Genomic DNA, 17,489 nt, shown 5'->3' with positions numbered 1-17,489 from the left:
GCATTTTCAAGGTGAGTGGTAGGGGAAAGAGAAGGTTTAGGGATGGCAAAGTCATCAGTAATGGAAAACAACTCTGTGTGCTTACTTCATGCTTCTTTTTCAAACTGGCCAGAGCTGAGTCATGGTTTATAAATATGTCATTTTTAGGAGGTTTAACCTGGCAAGTAGAGAAGAGCATATGGAATGCTTTTCTTGTGTTTCAACAAATAAGAATTGGAATATCAGAGAAAACATTTTTAAAGGAAAAGTTCGCTCAGGGTAGAAATTCCTCTAGTAGGAACCCCTATCGGAGAAGGCAATGGCACCCCACTCCAGTACTCTTGCCTGGAAAATCCCATGGATGGAGGAGCCTGGTAGGCTGCAGTCCATGGGGTCACTGAGGGTTGGACATGACTGAGCGACTTCACTTTCACTTTTCACTTTCCTGCATTGGAGAAGGCAATGGCAACCCACTCCAGTGTCCTTGTCTGAAGAATCCCAGGGACGGGGGAGCCCTGGTGGGCTGCCATCTATGGGGTTGCACAGAGTTGGACATGACTGAAGTGACTTAGCAGCAGCAGCAGCAGCAGGAACCCCTATAACCATACTGTTGGTCATACTTGTATTGTTTAAAAGATACTGATATACCTGTCTTTTCTCCAGTTGTCAAATGGTCGTGTTTTGAGGCCTTTTCCAACTACCCTCCACCCTACCAAGATACTTCCCACATTCCTGGCTGACTTGGCTTCTCTTCCAGGCCCCAATTATTTAACTAATATTTTAAAAATTATCTTTGCAAATTTGAATTTGAATTTAAGTATTGGGTTGGCCAAAAGTTCATTTGAGATTTGTTCTGTACAATGTTGCACAAAAACCCAAATGAAATTTTTGGTTAACCCAGTAACAACTATCTTTATATTCCAGGAAAAAACCCCAGCATTTGAGAAGGGAGAAGATGGTCAAGAAGAAAACGTAATGTATATGGAGAGGCTTATAAGTAAGTTAGCCGGCTGTGTCCATGATAGTAAGTTTTCTTTTTGCTACCATCAATGAAAGTAGGTACTAGAAAAACTGGTAACAGAGATTTCCTTGCCAATCTCAAATGAAAGTTTTTTTTAAATGCAAAAGGCCAAGACCAGGAGAGGCTACTCCATCACTTTCTAAATCTTTGATGCCATCTTAGGAGAGGTGATCATGGACTGAAATATAAGCATCATTATATGGCTTTAAACAATTTACAGAATAATCTTAAACTTGTCCACTTACAATGGTAGTTTTAGGATATGTATAATTAGAAGTTGCCTACATGAGGTTATTTTAAAGGGTGCTTCTTCCTAAATATCTCCTCAAGGAAAAGCTGGGATCTTTAGAAACTCATTCTTATGAATTTCAGTTTTCTTTTCCAATGATTTGAATGTTCAGTGCAAATGCTCCTCAGAACATTAACACTGGCTCTCAACCCTTTCTCCAACTGTTATGGGGTCATTTAGGGACTGAAGACAGAAAACAGAGCAGAGTTCTAGTGGACGTTGAAATGAGGGAAGGAGCCTTCCTGCTTTGAGACCAGTGACATCTATTTGGAAACAGTGGTTACAGAAGCATATGCAATTCCCATGGCAATAGGAAGCATCACCACTGGGGGTGTCTGCAGATGCCTTTGTAGTTAGTAAAGGAGAAACTCCACGCAGACAAGCTCAGGTGCATCACTTTTATGGATATGATCCTGTCTCAAATGAGAAAAGATAATTAAAATGTAATTATTAGTTTGAAAATTAATTAATGCTGATAGCTCTTACTAGAAGTAACATGGTTTATATTCCCAAGATGAGCAATGCTGAGTGATTTTGGAAATAAATCATTTAAATCTCTATAGCATTTGATAGGGTTGATCACATTACTCATAATGAGAAATTTTTTCTCTTCTGATTTCTTTGATGTTATCTTGGTTCTTTCAGTTCAGTTCAGTTGCTCAGTCGTGTCCGACTCTTTGCAACCCCTTGAACTGCAGCACACCAGGTTTCCCTATCACCAACTCCTGGAGCTTGCTCAAACTCATGTCCATTGAGTCAGTGATGCCATCCAACCATCTCATTCTCTGTCGTCCCCTTCTTCTCCTGTCTTCAATCTTTCCCAGGGTCAGGGTCTTTTTTAATGAGTCGGCTCTTCACATCAGGTGGCCAGAGTATTGGAGCTTTACCTTCAGCATCAGTCCTTCCAATGAATTTTCAGGATTGGTTTCCTTTAGGACTGACTGGTTTGATCTCCTTGCAGTCCAAGGGACTTGCAAGAGTCTTCTCCAATACCACAGTTCAAAAGCATCAATTCTTTGGTGCTTAGCTTTCTTTATGGTCCAACCCTCACATCCATACGTGACTACTGGAAAAACCATAGCTTTGACTAGACAGACCTTTGTCAGCAAAGTAATGTCTCTGCTTTTTAATATGCTGTCTAGGTTGCTCATAGCTTTTCCTCCAAGGGGCAAGTGTCTTTTAATTTCATGGCTGCAGTCACCATCTGCAGTGATTTTGGAGCCTGAGAAAATAAAGTCTGTCACTGTTTTCATTGTTTCTCCATCCATTTTCCATAAAGGAATGGGACCGGATGTAATGATCTTTGTTTTTTTGGAATATTGAGTTTTAATCCAGCTTTTTCACTCTCCTCTTTCACTTTCATCAAGAGGCTCTTTAGTTTCTCTTTGCTTGGCTCTTTCCCATTGTTGTCTCCTTTTGCTGTGTCTTTTTATTGTTCCCAGAATACTGCAAATTTATCTCATTATACCCGCAACACCCATAATTCAGTTCTTACCATTCAAGATTGTAGCAACTTTTTATGGCTTCTTAAAAATGACTCCCAGTTCAACAGCTCTTCTCCCTGACTTCACTACAAAGCTCTAACTACACATTTCCAACTGTCTACTAGACATCATTATTTGCATGTTTTGTGGTTTCCTTGTGCTAAAAATTTCTCAAACCAGATTTATCACTTTCCTCCACAAAACAACTCATTATTCCTAAATTTGTAATCTTTGCCAAAAAAGTGTAATACTTTTCTCTCTTTGAGTCAGCCTGAAAAATGAGGAGTTTTGTTGGAATCCTCCATCTCTGCCTAATAAATTATCTCCTTCTTCCTTCCCATTTAAAATTTCTGAAAATTCTGCCTATCATTGCTTTGGTTCACTGTTTAATATTGCTTCTCCTTCTTATTTCAACTGCTGTTGTAAGATCTGCTTGTGTACTTGATTGTCCTGAATCAGGGGATTTAGAACCTATACAGCAAGAATTTTGACTTCCTACTTTTTAAGCCTAGAGCATGAAGTGTAGTGGCTTAAGCATAGCAGATACTCAATAGATATTTAACTGTTTTATTGTTATGAACTCCATATTATAGGAACAATAAAAATACTAAGACATAAACGTAATGCTAAAAATCGGTCACTAAAACAAGACATCAAAACATAACCAGTATTATTTTACTGGTTTAATTTTGGAAGGAGCCTTCATTAGCCAGTGTAAGTTCAAATTTACATTGGAATTTTTTTTAAATTTCTTGCCTTCCATGAGTAAATCCTGTCTCACAAGATTGACTTTAATAATTTAAATATTTCTTTGGATTTTAGACTTGAAAGCTAAGTGTATGTAGGTGGAAAAGGATGGTTCTCAGTTGAGTTGATAGGATTAAGAAGCAACTCAACTGAGTAAGCCCTTGTGGCTACGATTCACTTAAAATGCAAAGAGTAGGCAATTGTATAACTAACACTAGGGACAGAGACTCATTTTAAGTATAGAGATGGATTTAGATTACTAAATAACACCTTCCTTTTGCAGTCAGAAATAATTTCACTTTATTTCAAAACAAAAATTGAAAATGGAATTAACTTTAAAGCAGTCAGTAAAGCTACTACAGCAATCAACTATCTTTATTCTCCATCTAAATACAAATCATATGACAAAACTGGGATGGAAAAAATGTGAAAGCCTTTGGGTACTATAGTTGCCAAAGGATGAGCTTCTAAATAGTCTGTTCAGCTTTTGCATCTGACAGGAACTTACTCTCTGCCCCTGCTTTCCCCAATATTGATCATGTGGAATAAAAGAGTTTGACACCTTCAGGTCCAGCATGATCCAGTTTTGGAGTACATGCCAAATGCTTATTGGTTCTGTTTGCTTGAATTAAATATTCATTTGTTAAAACGCCCATATGTGCTGGGCATTGTTACTGGAGCTGGAGATATACTGGTGAACAGAACAAGCAAGCGCCCTAAACTTAGAAACTTAAATTCTTTGCAATGGGTGGAGGGAGGGGAAAAATAAGCAAACAAATAATACTAAATGTATATCAACATGAATATATATGTTCAAAAATATGTGATGAAAAGAAGATTGAATAGGTAAGTAAGAAGGCAGCATATCTTGATAGTGTTGTACAGAGAGTTACAATACCAGTGGTGTGGTTAAGCAGTCACTTTTGATTGGGTTGTCAAGTCCAGTCTATTTAAAAAAGTGACATTTAAGTTGAAATCTGTATGGATGAAGAGATAAAGAGTATTTGAGGCAGATGGAAGAGCTTATGCAAAGTCCTGAGATAGAGACAGAAAAAAGGCCAGAATGGTCAAAGTCTAGTGTGTGAGAAAGTGGTATGATTGAGATCAGAAACACAAGCAAATCCCTAGGGTTTTTAAGCCATGGAAAGAATTTGGATTTCCTTCCAAGGATCATGAGCAGCCATTGGGGAATTTAAGAAGCATAAAGGGGCAATCTGATTTGTATTTTAGGATAATGGCTCCAGTCTCTGTATGAAGCATAGATTGAATTGGAGCCAGAATGGAAGCAGAGGGATCAGCAAGAGGCCATTGTGAAAGTCCAGGCAGGATGTGATGGTGGTTTTGATCAATGCTAGTAATAGAGGTGAAAATAAAAGGATCCAGTGAAATTACTGAGTCAATGTGATTGCAGTTTTTCAATTTTTGCAAGTTGTTCCTTAAAAAGTTTTTTTTTTTTTAATAAATTGGCACTCCTCTATTGGTTTGAGAGAGTAATAATGCAAAGTAGAAACTGTCCACACTTCAGTTTTATATAAGTTGAAAACATGATCTTACATACATTAGTTTAAGATAACTTCCTTTCCTAGGGAGGAGCTCCATGTGTCTCAAGACCTGAAATTTATTATATACCACAAGGTCTCAGCGTTTTTCTCTATGCTATATGCTCTTTTGTTTGACATCTCTCTGTAGTGACTCTTCATGTTATTTATGCATGTGTATATATTCCCTTTCTTCTTTTATATACCTATTATTTACTTTCTTATTAAAATATAGTTGATGTACAGTATTTTGTTAGTTTCAGTTTTACTGCACAGGGATTTGACGTTGCATACATTATGAAATGATGACACTGTAGGTCTAGTAACCATCTGTCCCCATACAAAATTATCACAATATTATAGGCAGTATTCCTTATACTGTAAATTATACCTCCATAACTTATTTACTTTATAACTAGAGGTCTGAACCTCTCAATCCCCTTCACTTATTTTGTCTCTTGACTCAACTTCCCTCCATTTTGGCAAATACTTGTTTGATCTCTGTATCTATGAGTCTGTTTTCATTTTGTTTGTTTCGTTTTTTAGATTTCACATATAAGTGAAATCATATGGTATTTGCCTTTCTCTGTCTGACTACTTCATGTAGCATAATATCCTCTGGGTCTATCCACGCTAGGTCTATCCATGGCAAGATTTCATTTTTTTATGGCTGAGTAATATTCTATTGTATATATAGGCCATGTATTCTTTATCCCTTCATCCACTGTGGACATTTATGTTGCTTCTGTATCTTGGATTTTGTAAATAATGCTGTAATGAACATATGGATGCATATAAAATTTTGAATTAGTATTTTTCTTCAAAGAATGGCTAGAAGTACAATTGCTGGATTCTAATGTAGTTCTTTTTAAAATTTTTTTGAGTAACATTCATATTGTTTTCCATAGTGGCCATGCCAATTTGCATTCCCACCAATAGGGCACAAAAATTTCCCTTTACTCTGTATCCTCTTCAATATTTATTATATCTTATCTCTTTTTTTTAATGACAACCATTTTGACAGATTTACACCTGTCAGGTGATGTCTCATGGTTTGATTTACATTTCTCTGATAATTAGATCCTCTGTTTTTCAGCTGGGTTGTTTGATGTTGAGTTGTTTGAGTTCTTTGTATATTTTGGGTATTAACCCCTCATCAGATACATTGCTTGCCAATATCTTCTCCCATTCAGTAGGCTGCCTTTTCATTTTGTTGATAGTTTCCTTTGCTGTGCAGAAGGTTTTATAGTGTGATGTAGTCCCATTTACTCAATTTTGCTTTTATTTCCATTGCCTTAGAGACAGATCCCAAAATATATTGCTAAGACTGATGTCAAAGAGCATACTGCCTGAGTTTTCTTCTAGGTGTTTTATGGTTTAGGGTCTTATATTTAGGTCTTTAATCTATTTTGTGTTTATTTTTGTACATGGTATGAGGAAGTAGCCCAGTTTGAGTTTTTTGCATGTAGCTATTTAGTTTTTTTCAACACCACTTATGAAGAGGTTTCCTATTCCCCATTTTATATTATTATCTTTTTTGTTGAAGATTAATTGACCATTTAATTATAGATTTATTTCTGGGCTCTCTATTCTAGTCCATTGATCAATGTGTCTGTCTTTTTGTCAGTACCCTACTGTTTTTATTACCATAACTTTGTAGTATCATTTGAAATCAGGGAACTAGATGCTTCCAGCTTTGTTCTTTCTCAAGATTGTTTTGGCTATTTGAGATATTTTGTGTTTCTCTACAAATTTTAGAATTACTTGTTATAGTTTTATGAAAAATACCTATGATATTTTGATCAGAATTCCACTGAATCTGTAGCTTATCTTGGGTAGCATTGTCATTTTAACAATATTAATTCTTTCAATTTATGAGCATGGTATATCTTTCCATTTGTGTCACCTTCAATTTCTTTAACCATCATCTTGTAGTTTTCTGAGCACAAGCCTTTTACCTCTTTGATTTATTCCTTGTTATTTTTTTCTTTTTGATGTAATTGTAAAAGGGATTATTTTCTTAATTTTTCTAATAGTTCCTAGTTAGTGTATAGAAGTGCAACACATGTCTATATATTAATCTGTTATCCTGAAACTTCACTGAATTCATTTACTAGTTCTCATGTCTTTTTCTATAGTGTCTTTAGGATTTTCTCTATATTGTCTCATGTCACCTGCAGACAGTGACAGTTTTACTTCTCCAATTTGGATTTCTTTTATTTATTTTTTCTTTTCTGACTGCTCTGTGTGTCTAGGACTTCCAACGTTATCTTGAATAAAAGTGGAGAGAGACAGCATCCTCCTCTTGTTTCTCATTTTAGAGGAAATGCTTTCAGCTTTTCACTGTTGACTATGATGTTGGCTGCAAGTTTGCCACATATGACCTTTATTATGTTGAGGTATGTTCCTTCTGTACCCACTTTGTTGACAGTCTTTTTAAAAAAGTATCATAAATGTGTGTCGAATTTTGTCAAAAAGTTATTCTGCATTTGTTGAGATGGTCATTTGATTTTTATTCTTCAGTTCGCTGATACAGTGTATCACATTGTCTGTTTTGTGGATATTACACCATCTGCACATTCCTGGGATAAATCCCACTTGATAATGGTTTATGATTCTTTTAGTGTGTTGAATTCAGTTTGCTAATATTTTGTTGAGAATTTTTGCATCTATGTTCATCATTAATGTTGCCTTGTAATTTTCTTTTTTGTATGTGATATTTTTGTCTGGTTTTAGTATCAGGGTAATGTCTCTGATAAGAATGAGTTTGGAAGCATTCCTTCTTCAATTATTGGGAATAGTTTGAGAAGAATAGATGTTAATTCTTCTTTAAATATTTTGTAGAATTCACCTGTGAAGACATCTAGTCCTGGGCTTTTGTTTTTTGAGGGTTTTTTTGGATTACCGAATTGATTTTATTACTGGTAATCAGTCTGTTTACATTTTCTATTTCTTCCTGGTTCAGTCTTGAGAGATTGTACATTTTAAGGAATTTATACATGTCTTCTAGGCTATTCATTTTATTGGTGTATTATTGTTCACAGTAATCTCTTATGATTGTATTTTTGTGGTATCAATTATAACTTCTTTTTCATTTCTAATTTTATTGATTTGATCCCTTTATCTTTTTTCTCCTTGATGAGTCTGGCTAAAGATCTGTCTTTAGCGAGACTATGCAGAGTACATCATGAGAAATGCTGGGCTGCGGGAAGCACAAGCTGGAATCAAGATTGCCGGGAGAAATATCAATAACCTCAGATATGCAGATGACACCAACCCTTATGGCAGAAAGTGAAGAAGAACTAAAGAGCCTCTTGATGAAAGTGAAAAAGGAGAGTGAAAAAGTTGGCTTAAAGCTCAACATTCAGAAAACGAAGATCATGGCATCTGCCTATCACTTCATGGCAAATAGATGGGGAAACAGTGGCTGACTTTATTTTTTTGGGGCTCCAAAATCACTGCAGATGGTCATTGCAGCCATGAAATTAAAAGACGCTTGCTACTTGGAAGGAAAGTTATGACCAACCTAGATAGTGTATTAAAAAACAGAGACATTACTTTGTCAAAGAAGGTCCGTCTAGTCAAGGCTATGGTTTTTCCAGTGGTCATGTATGGATGTGAGAGTTGGACTATAAAGAAAACTGAGCACCGAAGAATTGATACTTTTGAACTGTGGTGTTGAAGACTCTTGAGAGTCACTTGGACTGCAAGGAGATCCAACCAGTCCATCCTAAAGGAGATCAGTCCTGGGTGCTCATTGGACTGATGTTGAAGCTGAAACTCCAATACTTTGACCACCTCATGCGAAGAGCCGACTCACTGGAAAAGACTCTGATGCTGGGAAAGATTTAGGGCAGGAGGAGAAGGGGATGACAGATGATGAGATGGCTGGATGGCATCACTGACTCAATGGACATGAGTTAGGGTGAACTCCGGGAGTTGGTGATCGACAGGGAAGCCTGGCATGCTGCGGTTCATGGGGTTGCAAAGAGTAGGACATGACTGAGCGACTGAACTGAACTGAAAGATCTGTCAATTTTGTTTATCTTTTCAAAGAACTGAATGCTAGTTTTATTGATTTTTCTATTGTATTTTTAGTATTTATTTTATTTATTTCCATTCTAATCGATATTATTTTTCACCCTGCTAACTTTTTTTATTGTTTCCTTTTTCTAGTTCCTTTAGGTTTAAGTTCAAATTGTTAGAGATTGTTTGCTTCTTGAGGTAGTTTTGTATCACTCTACACTTTCCTCTTTGAACTGCTTTTGCTGCATTTCATAGATTTTGGATTGTTGTGTTTCAATTTTTGTCTCCAGGTATTTTTTTTTTTTCATTTCCTCTTTGATTTCATCAGTGACCCATGGGATGCTTAGATTTCATGTGTTTGTGTATTTTTTTTTTTTTTTCTTAAAGCTGATTGCTATGCTGATGCTGTTGTGGTTAACAATGATGTTTTTATATGTTTTCAGTCTTCTTAAATTTATTGAGACTTGTTTTGTGGTCTAGCTTGTGATCTATTCTGGAGAGTTTTCCATGTACATTTGAAAAGAATGTGTATTCTGCTATTTTTGGATAAAATATTCTTTATATATTTAATAACTCTATTGGTCCAATTTGTCATTTAAAGTTAGTGGTTTTTTTTTTTTTTTTACTGATTTGCTTTCTGGATGATCTGTCCATTGATGTAAAGGGAGTGTTAAAGTCCACTTCCTGATGTTCAAGCTGGTTTTAGAAAAGTCAGAGGAACCAGAGATGAAATTGCCAACATCCGCTGGATCATTGAAAAAGCAAGAGAGTTCCAGAAAAACATCTATTTCTGCTTTATTGACTATACCAAACCCTTTGACTGTGTGGATCACAATAAACTGTGGGAAATTCTGTCTGAAAGAGATAGGAATACCAGACTACCTGACCTGCCTCTTAAGAAATCTGTATGCAGGTCAGGAAGCAACAGTTAGAACTGGACATGGAACAACAGCCTGGTTCCAAATAGGAAAAGGAGTACGTCAAGGCTGCATATTGTCACCCTGCTTATTTAACTTATATGCAGAGTACATCATGAGAAACGATGGGCTGGATGAAGCACAAGCTGGAATCAAGATTGCCGGTAGAAATATCAATAACCTCAGATATGCAGATGACACCACCCATATGGCAGAAAGTGAAGAGGAACTAAAAAGCCTCTTGATGAAAGTGAAAGAGGAGAGTGAAAAAGTTGGCTTAAAGCTCGACATTCAGAAAACGAAGATCATGGCATCCAGTCCCATCACTTCATGGGAAATAGATGGGGGAACAGTGGAAACAGTGTCAGACTTTATTTTTTGGGCTCCAAAATCACTGCAGATGGTGACTGCAGCCATGAAATTAAAAGATGCTTACTCCTTGGAAGGAAAGTTATGACCAAACTAGACAGCATATTGAAAAGCAGAGACATTACTTTGCCAACAAAGGTCCGTCTAGTCAAGGCTATGGTTTTTCCAGTGGTCATGTATGGATGTCAGAGTTGAACTGTGAAGGCTGAGCACTGAAGAATTGATGCTTTTGAACTGTGGTGTTGGAGACGACTCTTGAAAGTCCCTTGGACTGCAAGGAGATCCAACCAGTCCATTCTGATGGAGATCAGCCCTGGGATTTCTTTGGAAGGAATGATGCTAAAGCTGAAACTCCAGTTCTTTGGCCACCTCATGCAAAGAGTTGACTCATTGGAAAAGACTCTGATGCTGGGAGGGATTGGGGGCAGGAGGAGAAGGGGACGACAGAGGATGAGATGGCTGGATGGTATCACTGACTCGATGGACGTGAGTCTGGGTGAACTCCGGGAGTTGGTGATGGACAGGGAGGCCTGGCGTGCTGTGATTCATGGGGTCGCAAAGAGTTGGACACGACTGAGCAACTGAACTGAACTGAAAGTCCTCTATTATTATTATATGACTGTCAATCTCTCATTTTATGTTTATTAGTGTTTGCTTTACATATATATAGGTGCTCCTGCGTTTGAGCATATATGTTTATAATTACTATACCTTCTTGTTGGATTTATCTCTCTATCATTATGTAATGTCCTGCTTTGTCTCTTGTTACAGTATCTATTTTAAAGTGTATTTTGTCTGATAAAAGTATTATTACTTCAGTTTTCTTTACATTATCATTTGCCTGGAAGGTATTTTTCCTTCTCACTTTTGGTATGTGTGTGTCTTGTTGTCTGTGAGTCCTGCTTTGTGTTATGACTATGGCCCTCTAGAGGGAGGAGTAGGCTTCCTGTGTGGTTGGCTAAATGGCCCAGGGAACTCAGGGCTGGTACTGGCCCACTGGTAGGTGGGGTGTTGTCCATGTGTGACTTTCTGCATATCTGAGGGAACTTGTGGCAGGGTCTTTGAATGATGTGTGCTTGGACTTGGCAGGCTTAGTGTTGCTTCTGGTCTACCAGTGGGCTGGCTGGGTCCCCAGCACTAATATGCTAGAGGGAGGATTCCCAAAAGGCTCTTGTTAGTGCAGTATTATCATGGTAAAACAAGCTTTCAAAAATAGCTGCTGCCAGCATGTGCATCCTCAGGGGAAGTCCCAGTGACATCCTGCATCTCCTGGAGGCTCTCCAAGATAAGCAAGTGGGTCTGACTCTGGCTTCATTCAAAGTACTTTCTCTGTGCTGGGACTTGGAGGATGTGAGATTTTGTGCATGTCCTGTATGAGTGAAGTGTCGGTTTCCTATAGCCCTCTGCCCTGCTGAACATAAGCCCCCAATGATTTTCAAAGCCAGGTTCTGGGAGCTCATCTTCCCAGTTTAGAAAACTTAGAGTACAGAACCTGATGTGGGGCTTGGACCCCTCACCATTTGGGGAGTATCTCTATATTTGTGATAGTTTTCCTGTTTAGGGGTCACCAGCCCAGGTGTGTGGATTCTAAATGAGTCTTTGCCCCTCCTACCTGTCTTGTGATTCCTTCTTCATATGCTCAGTTGTGGAAAAAAATTTCCGCCAGCCTTCTGGTTGTTCTCATAGATAGTTACTCTGTAAGTGGTTATAATTTTGGTGTGTCAGTGGGAGGAGGTGAGTTCATGGTCTTCCTACTCTGCCATTCATCCACCTCTCCTCTATTTCTTCTTTTAGATTATGAACTTTGAGGGCAGATGGAAACTGTCAACCTATGCAATAGTGATAGCTTACAGTGAATGGTGTCAGATTCATGATCTCAGAAGGAGAGAATTTCACTTTGGGACAAGAGGCATGGCTTCAGGCACTCAGAATTTATGGGGAAAAGTTTTATTACAGTGAAAAAGGGATAGAGAAAGCTTCTGACATAGACATCACAAGGGGGCAGAGAGTGGCCCACCCACTAGGTGGGTCGGGCTTTATATACATTTTCAGTTCAGTTCAGTCACTCAGTCATGTCCGACTCCTTGTGACCACATGGACTGCAGCACGCCAGGCCTCCCTGTCCATCACCAACTCCCGGAGTTTACTCAGACTCATGTCCATTGAGTCAGTGATGCCATCCAACCATCTCATCCTCTGTCATCCCCTTCTCCTCCTGCCTTCAGTCGTTCTCAGCATCAGGGTCTTTTCCAATGAGTCAGCTTTTCATATCAGGTGGCCAAAGTTTTGGAGTTTCAGCTTCAGCATCAGTACTTCCAATGAATATTCAGGACTGATTTCCTTTAAGAAGGACTGGTTAGATCTCCTTGCAGTCCAAGGGACTCTCAAGAATATTCTCCAACACCACAGTTAAAAAGCATCAATTCTTCAGTGCTCAGCTGTCTTTATAGTCCAACTCTCACATCCATACATGACTACTGGATAAACCATAGCTTTGACTAGACAGACCTTTGTTGGCAAAGTAACATCTCTGCTTTTTAATGTGCTATCTAGGTTTGTCATAGCTTTTCTTCCAAGGAGCAACTGTCTTTTAATTTCATGGCTGCAGTCACCATCTGCAGTGATTTTGGAGCCCCCCTAAAAAATAGTCTGTCACTGTTTCCACTGTTTTCCCATCTATTTGCCATGAAGTGATAGGACCGGATGCTGTGATCTTAGTTTTCTGAATGTTGAGCTTTAAGCCAACTTTTTCACTTTCCTCTTTCACTTTCATCAGTAGGCTCTTTAGTTTCTCTTCACTTGCTGCCATAAGGGTGGTGTCATCTGCATATCTGAGATTATTGCCATTTCTCCCAGCTTGATTCCAGCTTGTGCTTCCTCCAGCCCAGTGTTTCCGATGATGTACTCTGCATATAAGTTAAATAAGCAGGGTGACAATACGCAGCTTTCCTTTCCCAATTTGAAACCCGTCCATGTTCCATATCTGGTTCTAACTGTTGCTTCTTCACCTGCATGCAGATTTCTCAGGAGGCGGGTAAGGTTGTCTGGTATTCCCATCTCTTTCAGAATTTTCCGCAGTTTATTGTGATCTACACCGTCAAAGGCTTTGGCATAATCAGTAAAGCAAAAGTAGATGTTTTTCTGTCATTTTCTTGCTTTTTGTATTATCCAACAGATGTTGGCTCTTTGATTCCTGGTTCCTCTGCCTTTTCTAAATCCAACTTGAACATCTGGAATTTCACGGTTCATGTACTGTTGAATCCTGGCTTGGAGAATTTTGAGCATTATTTTGCTAGCATGTGATTGATACTTTTTCAATTGGTTACCAACAATAGAAAGGTCTTACCAAAGCCAGTCCCATGACATATGTCTTAAGATCACAAGATTATTCAGAAAGTTCTGTAAGAAGAAGAAACATGTTGAGTAAGATACATTGTTGTTATATAGTCATTAGTACAGAGCTTAAGGAAAAACATACCCTTGAGCAAGGTGTGTAGTTTTGTTTTATAATCATTAGCTCTGGGCTTAAAGAAAGTTAGTCATAGAAGAAACAGATTGTTGCCATAACAACTCATAGCTTAAGGAAAAAAAGTCTTATGTGACTAAGAGGAAGGAATGTAGAAAAAAAAAATGCTTGTCCCTTTCTCCTCCTCAAGTGCCTGGGACTCTTTATCAACCTATTTAAGCATTAACCCTCTCAATAGTGTGCCATACAGCTGTTGCTTAAGAATCACCCATGACCGTGTGCACAGATCACTGAAAAGAAGCTGATCATTCATCATGTTTATTTTCTACTACAACTTGGTTACTGAGAGTAATGAATCCCAACAGTTCTATGAAGATTAATGTCTATACTCATATTTCAGACAGGGCTTCCCTGGTGGCTCAGTGGTAAAGAATCTACCTGTAGTGCAGGAGATGTGATTTTGATCTCTGGATAGGGCAGATAACCTGGAGAAGGAAATGGCAACCCATTCTAGTACTCTTGCCTGGGAAGTCTGATGGACAGAGAAGCCTGGGGTTGCAAGAGTCAGACATGACTTACTGAGTAAACAACAACACATTTCAGACACTATTAGGGAAAAAATCCAAAGAAACTCTTTTAACTGTATATAGTAGAAAATATTTAGAATTCATATTCAGAGAACTTGGATTCAAGTCCCGGTTTTGCTCCTTTCTGATAGTGGGACCTTGGGGCTTTGTTTCTTCAACTGTAAACCAGTCTAATAATACAGTCTTCCCTAGGTCACAAGATATGGTAAGTTATATGTAAAAAGAACTCACAAATTCTAAAATACAGATAAGTGCTTCTATTTAATAAAATATTTAGCTTTTAACTCTGTGTATACTGTTCTAAAAGTTTTATATGTACTAACTCTTTATTCCTCATGGTTTTCTGATGAGGCTAGAGCTATTCTTATACCTATACCTATTTTTCAGATAAGAAGATAAAAGAGAGATGAAATAATTCATCAAAAGTCACATGCTCAGTAAATGATAGGACTTGAACCCATAATTGAACAGTACAGTCCCTAATTTGAATGACTATGATCTGTTAGTACTCTTTAAATTTGAGGCTATTAAATTATTTAGAGCATATGTATTAATACAAAATATATGCCAAACACTGTGCTAAATACTGAGGATATGATAAAGAAAGGACAATGTTATTCACAGTCTTTTAATTCACAGTCTTTTAAACATCTGTGAAGGTGAAGAATTTTTTTTTCTTTAATCAAAGTAGAAGCCTCATGCTTGAACAATGGTAATGGCTCTCGACTTAATTAGCATATATGAATTTACACATAAGTCAATATCATAATACAGACTAGCACACATTTTATTACATATCATCCGTAAATATTCTTTATTAACTGAGCCATATTTTTTTTCCAGAAAAGTAACTTTCCATTTTAACATTCTAAAGATATTAATTTTCTTTCAAATATATAAATAGTGACTTTAGATTTCCTTCTTAGAATTTGCAGATTTTCAAACATAGTCAAGACTCCATCATATTTGAAGATCTCAGCTAATGGGATACCACTTTCATTTTCAATTTAGTGGTCAGAGTGACTTTTACTTAGAGAATTCTAAAATAAACATGTGCACGTGAATTCACTAAGTGTATATTTTAATATCTATAGTAGCATAGAAACTACATAGCTACAACTTGATAGAACATCTCATCTTAACTGCCTAATGGGGGTATGAGAAGTTTCTTTAGTTCCATATCATAAAAATTCATTCTTTTTTGCATGATTTTTTCTATGACACAACAGATGATTATGAAAGCCCATTTATGTAAGTGAATTGCTCAGTGATATTATCAGCCAAAATTGTAGGTTGAGGTCAAGTGATGTCAAGTTATTATTTAAAGAAACAAAGGCAAAAGGAAAAGACAGACTGTAGAAAAGAAATTTAATACATTTTGGCAACATAAGTAGGAAGGTCAGTAAAGGACATGAAACTAGGATGATGTCATTATAATTGGCTTCAGTTCAGAAGTGGCAGGGTGGCAGTTAGCCAAAAAGACACTTTGATGTTGTTTGTTTATATATTGCTATTTAACTATCCAGGTCCAGAAGTGGAGATTACAACAGATAATTTTATGGTGGATGACTGAATATTGTGGTTACTGCCTTATTTTAAACTTTGTTTCCAGAATGCGATGACTGTATTTTTTTAGAGCTTTCAGTTTTAATATCCACTTCCTCCATGCCTGCAGATCAGTAGGGCCTTCTATTTTAGGACCTTCTACAATCAAGACAGATCAAACTGCTGCAATGATACTTGTTTGATGTAATGATATAGATACAGATTTTGAGTTCACAAAACATTTAGGGAAGACTCCCATAATGTTTTAAAATTATGGAATAATCAGATTTCTGCAACATCCTCTCTTGCTTCCTGGGTGGTGGTTATGATATGCCTGTAAAGATGGAGAAAGGAGTCAGATGGAAGGATGCTTTCTTTTTTCAGTTTCTCATTAGAGTGTATTATGAACATCCCCTCTGCAGACCATAACTACCTAAAATAGCTCTTATTCTATTGGCTAAATTACATGCATTTGGCAACTGATAGTATCCTATTGGTTAGAGGTGAAATTTTTGTTGCATATACTATAAATCAAACCTGTGAAATAGAAATATACCACAAGCCACAAATATAAACTACATATTTAATTTAAAATTTTCAAGCAGCCATGTTTTTAAAGAGTTAATATCAATTTAATGGTATATTTTCTTTAATGTGATACATCCAAAGTATTATCATTCAGTTCAGTTCAGTTGCTCAGTTGTGTCCGACTCTGCGACCCCATGAATCGCAGCACGCCAGGCCTCCCTGTCCATCACCAACTCCCAGAGTTCACTCAGACTCACGTCCATCGAGTCAGTGATGCCATTCAGCCATCTCATCCTCTGTTGTCCCCTTCTCCTCCTGCCCCCAATCCCTCCCAGCATCAGAGTCTTTTCCAATGAGTCAGCTCTTCGCATGAGGTGGCCAAAGTACTGGAGTTTCAGCTTTAGCATCATTCCTTCCAAAGAAATCCCAGGGCTGATCTCCTTCAGAATGGACTGGTTGGATCTCCTTGCAGTCCAAGGGACTCTCAAGAGTCTTCACCAACACCACAGTTCAAAAGCATCAATTCTTAGGCGCTCAGCCTTCTTCACAGTCCAACTCTCACATCCATACATGACCACAGGAAAAACCATAGCCTTGACTAGACGGACCTTTGTTGGTAAAGTAATGTCTCTGGCTTTTCAATATGCTATTTAGGTTGGTCATAACTTTCCTTCCAAGGAGTAAGCGTCTTTTAATTTCATGGCTACAGTCACCATCTGCAGTGATTTTGGAGCCCCCAAAAATAAAGTCTGACACTGTTTCCACTATTTCCCCATCTATTTCCCATGAAGTGATGGGACCAGATGCCATGATCTTTGTTTTCTGAATGTTGAGCTTTAAGCCCACTTTTTCACTCTTCACTTTCACTTTCATCAAGAGGCTCTTTAGTTCCTCTTCACTTTCTGCCATAAGGGTGGTGTCATCTGCATATCTGAGGTTATTGATATTTCTCCCGGCAATCTTGATTCCAGCTTGTGCTTCTTCCAGCCCAGC

At 37.7% G+C, this 17,489-nt stretch overlaps 2 long non-coding RNA genes across 2 annotated transcripts in view; both read left to right on the top strand.

Annotated features, from left to right (window-relative positions):
• LOC147380240 (uncharacterized) overlaps positions 1-17,489 on the top strand; it is a 679,399-nt gene that overhangs the window by 439,763 nt on the left and 222,147 nt on the right. The gene's annotated exons all lie outside the window — the stretch shown is intronic.
• Positions 7,314-11,203, top strand: LOC147380242 (uncharacterized). Its single transcript, XR_015135055.1, has 2 exons — positions 7,314-7,457; positions 8,213-11,203. It is a non-coding gene; the product is annotated as an uncharacterized LOC147380242 (long non-coding RNA).

Source organism: Bos grunniens, chromosome 1 (genome assembly GCF_055505025.1).
Source record: "Bos grunniens cultivar Pamir isolate PY7600 chromosome 1, Bosgru_T2T1.0, whole genome shotgun sequence".
In the NCBI taxonomy this organism is placed as follows: Eukaryota; Metazoa; Chordata; class Mammalia; order Artiodactyla; family Bovidae; genus Bos; species Bos grunniens.
The sequence above is the reverse complement of the archived record's forward strand: the minus strand, read 5'-3'. Positions and strand labels throughout refer to the sequence as shown.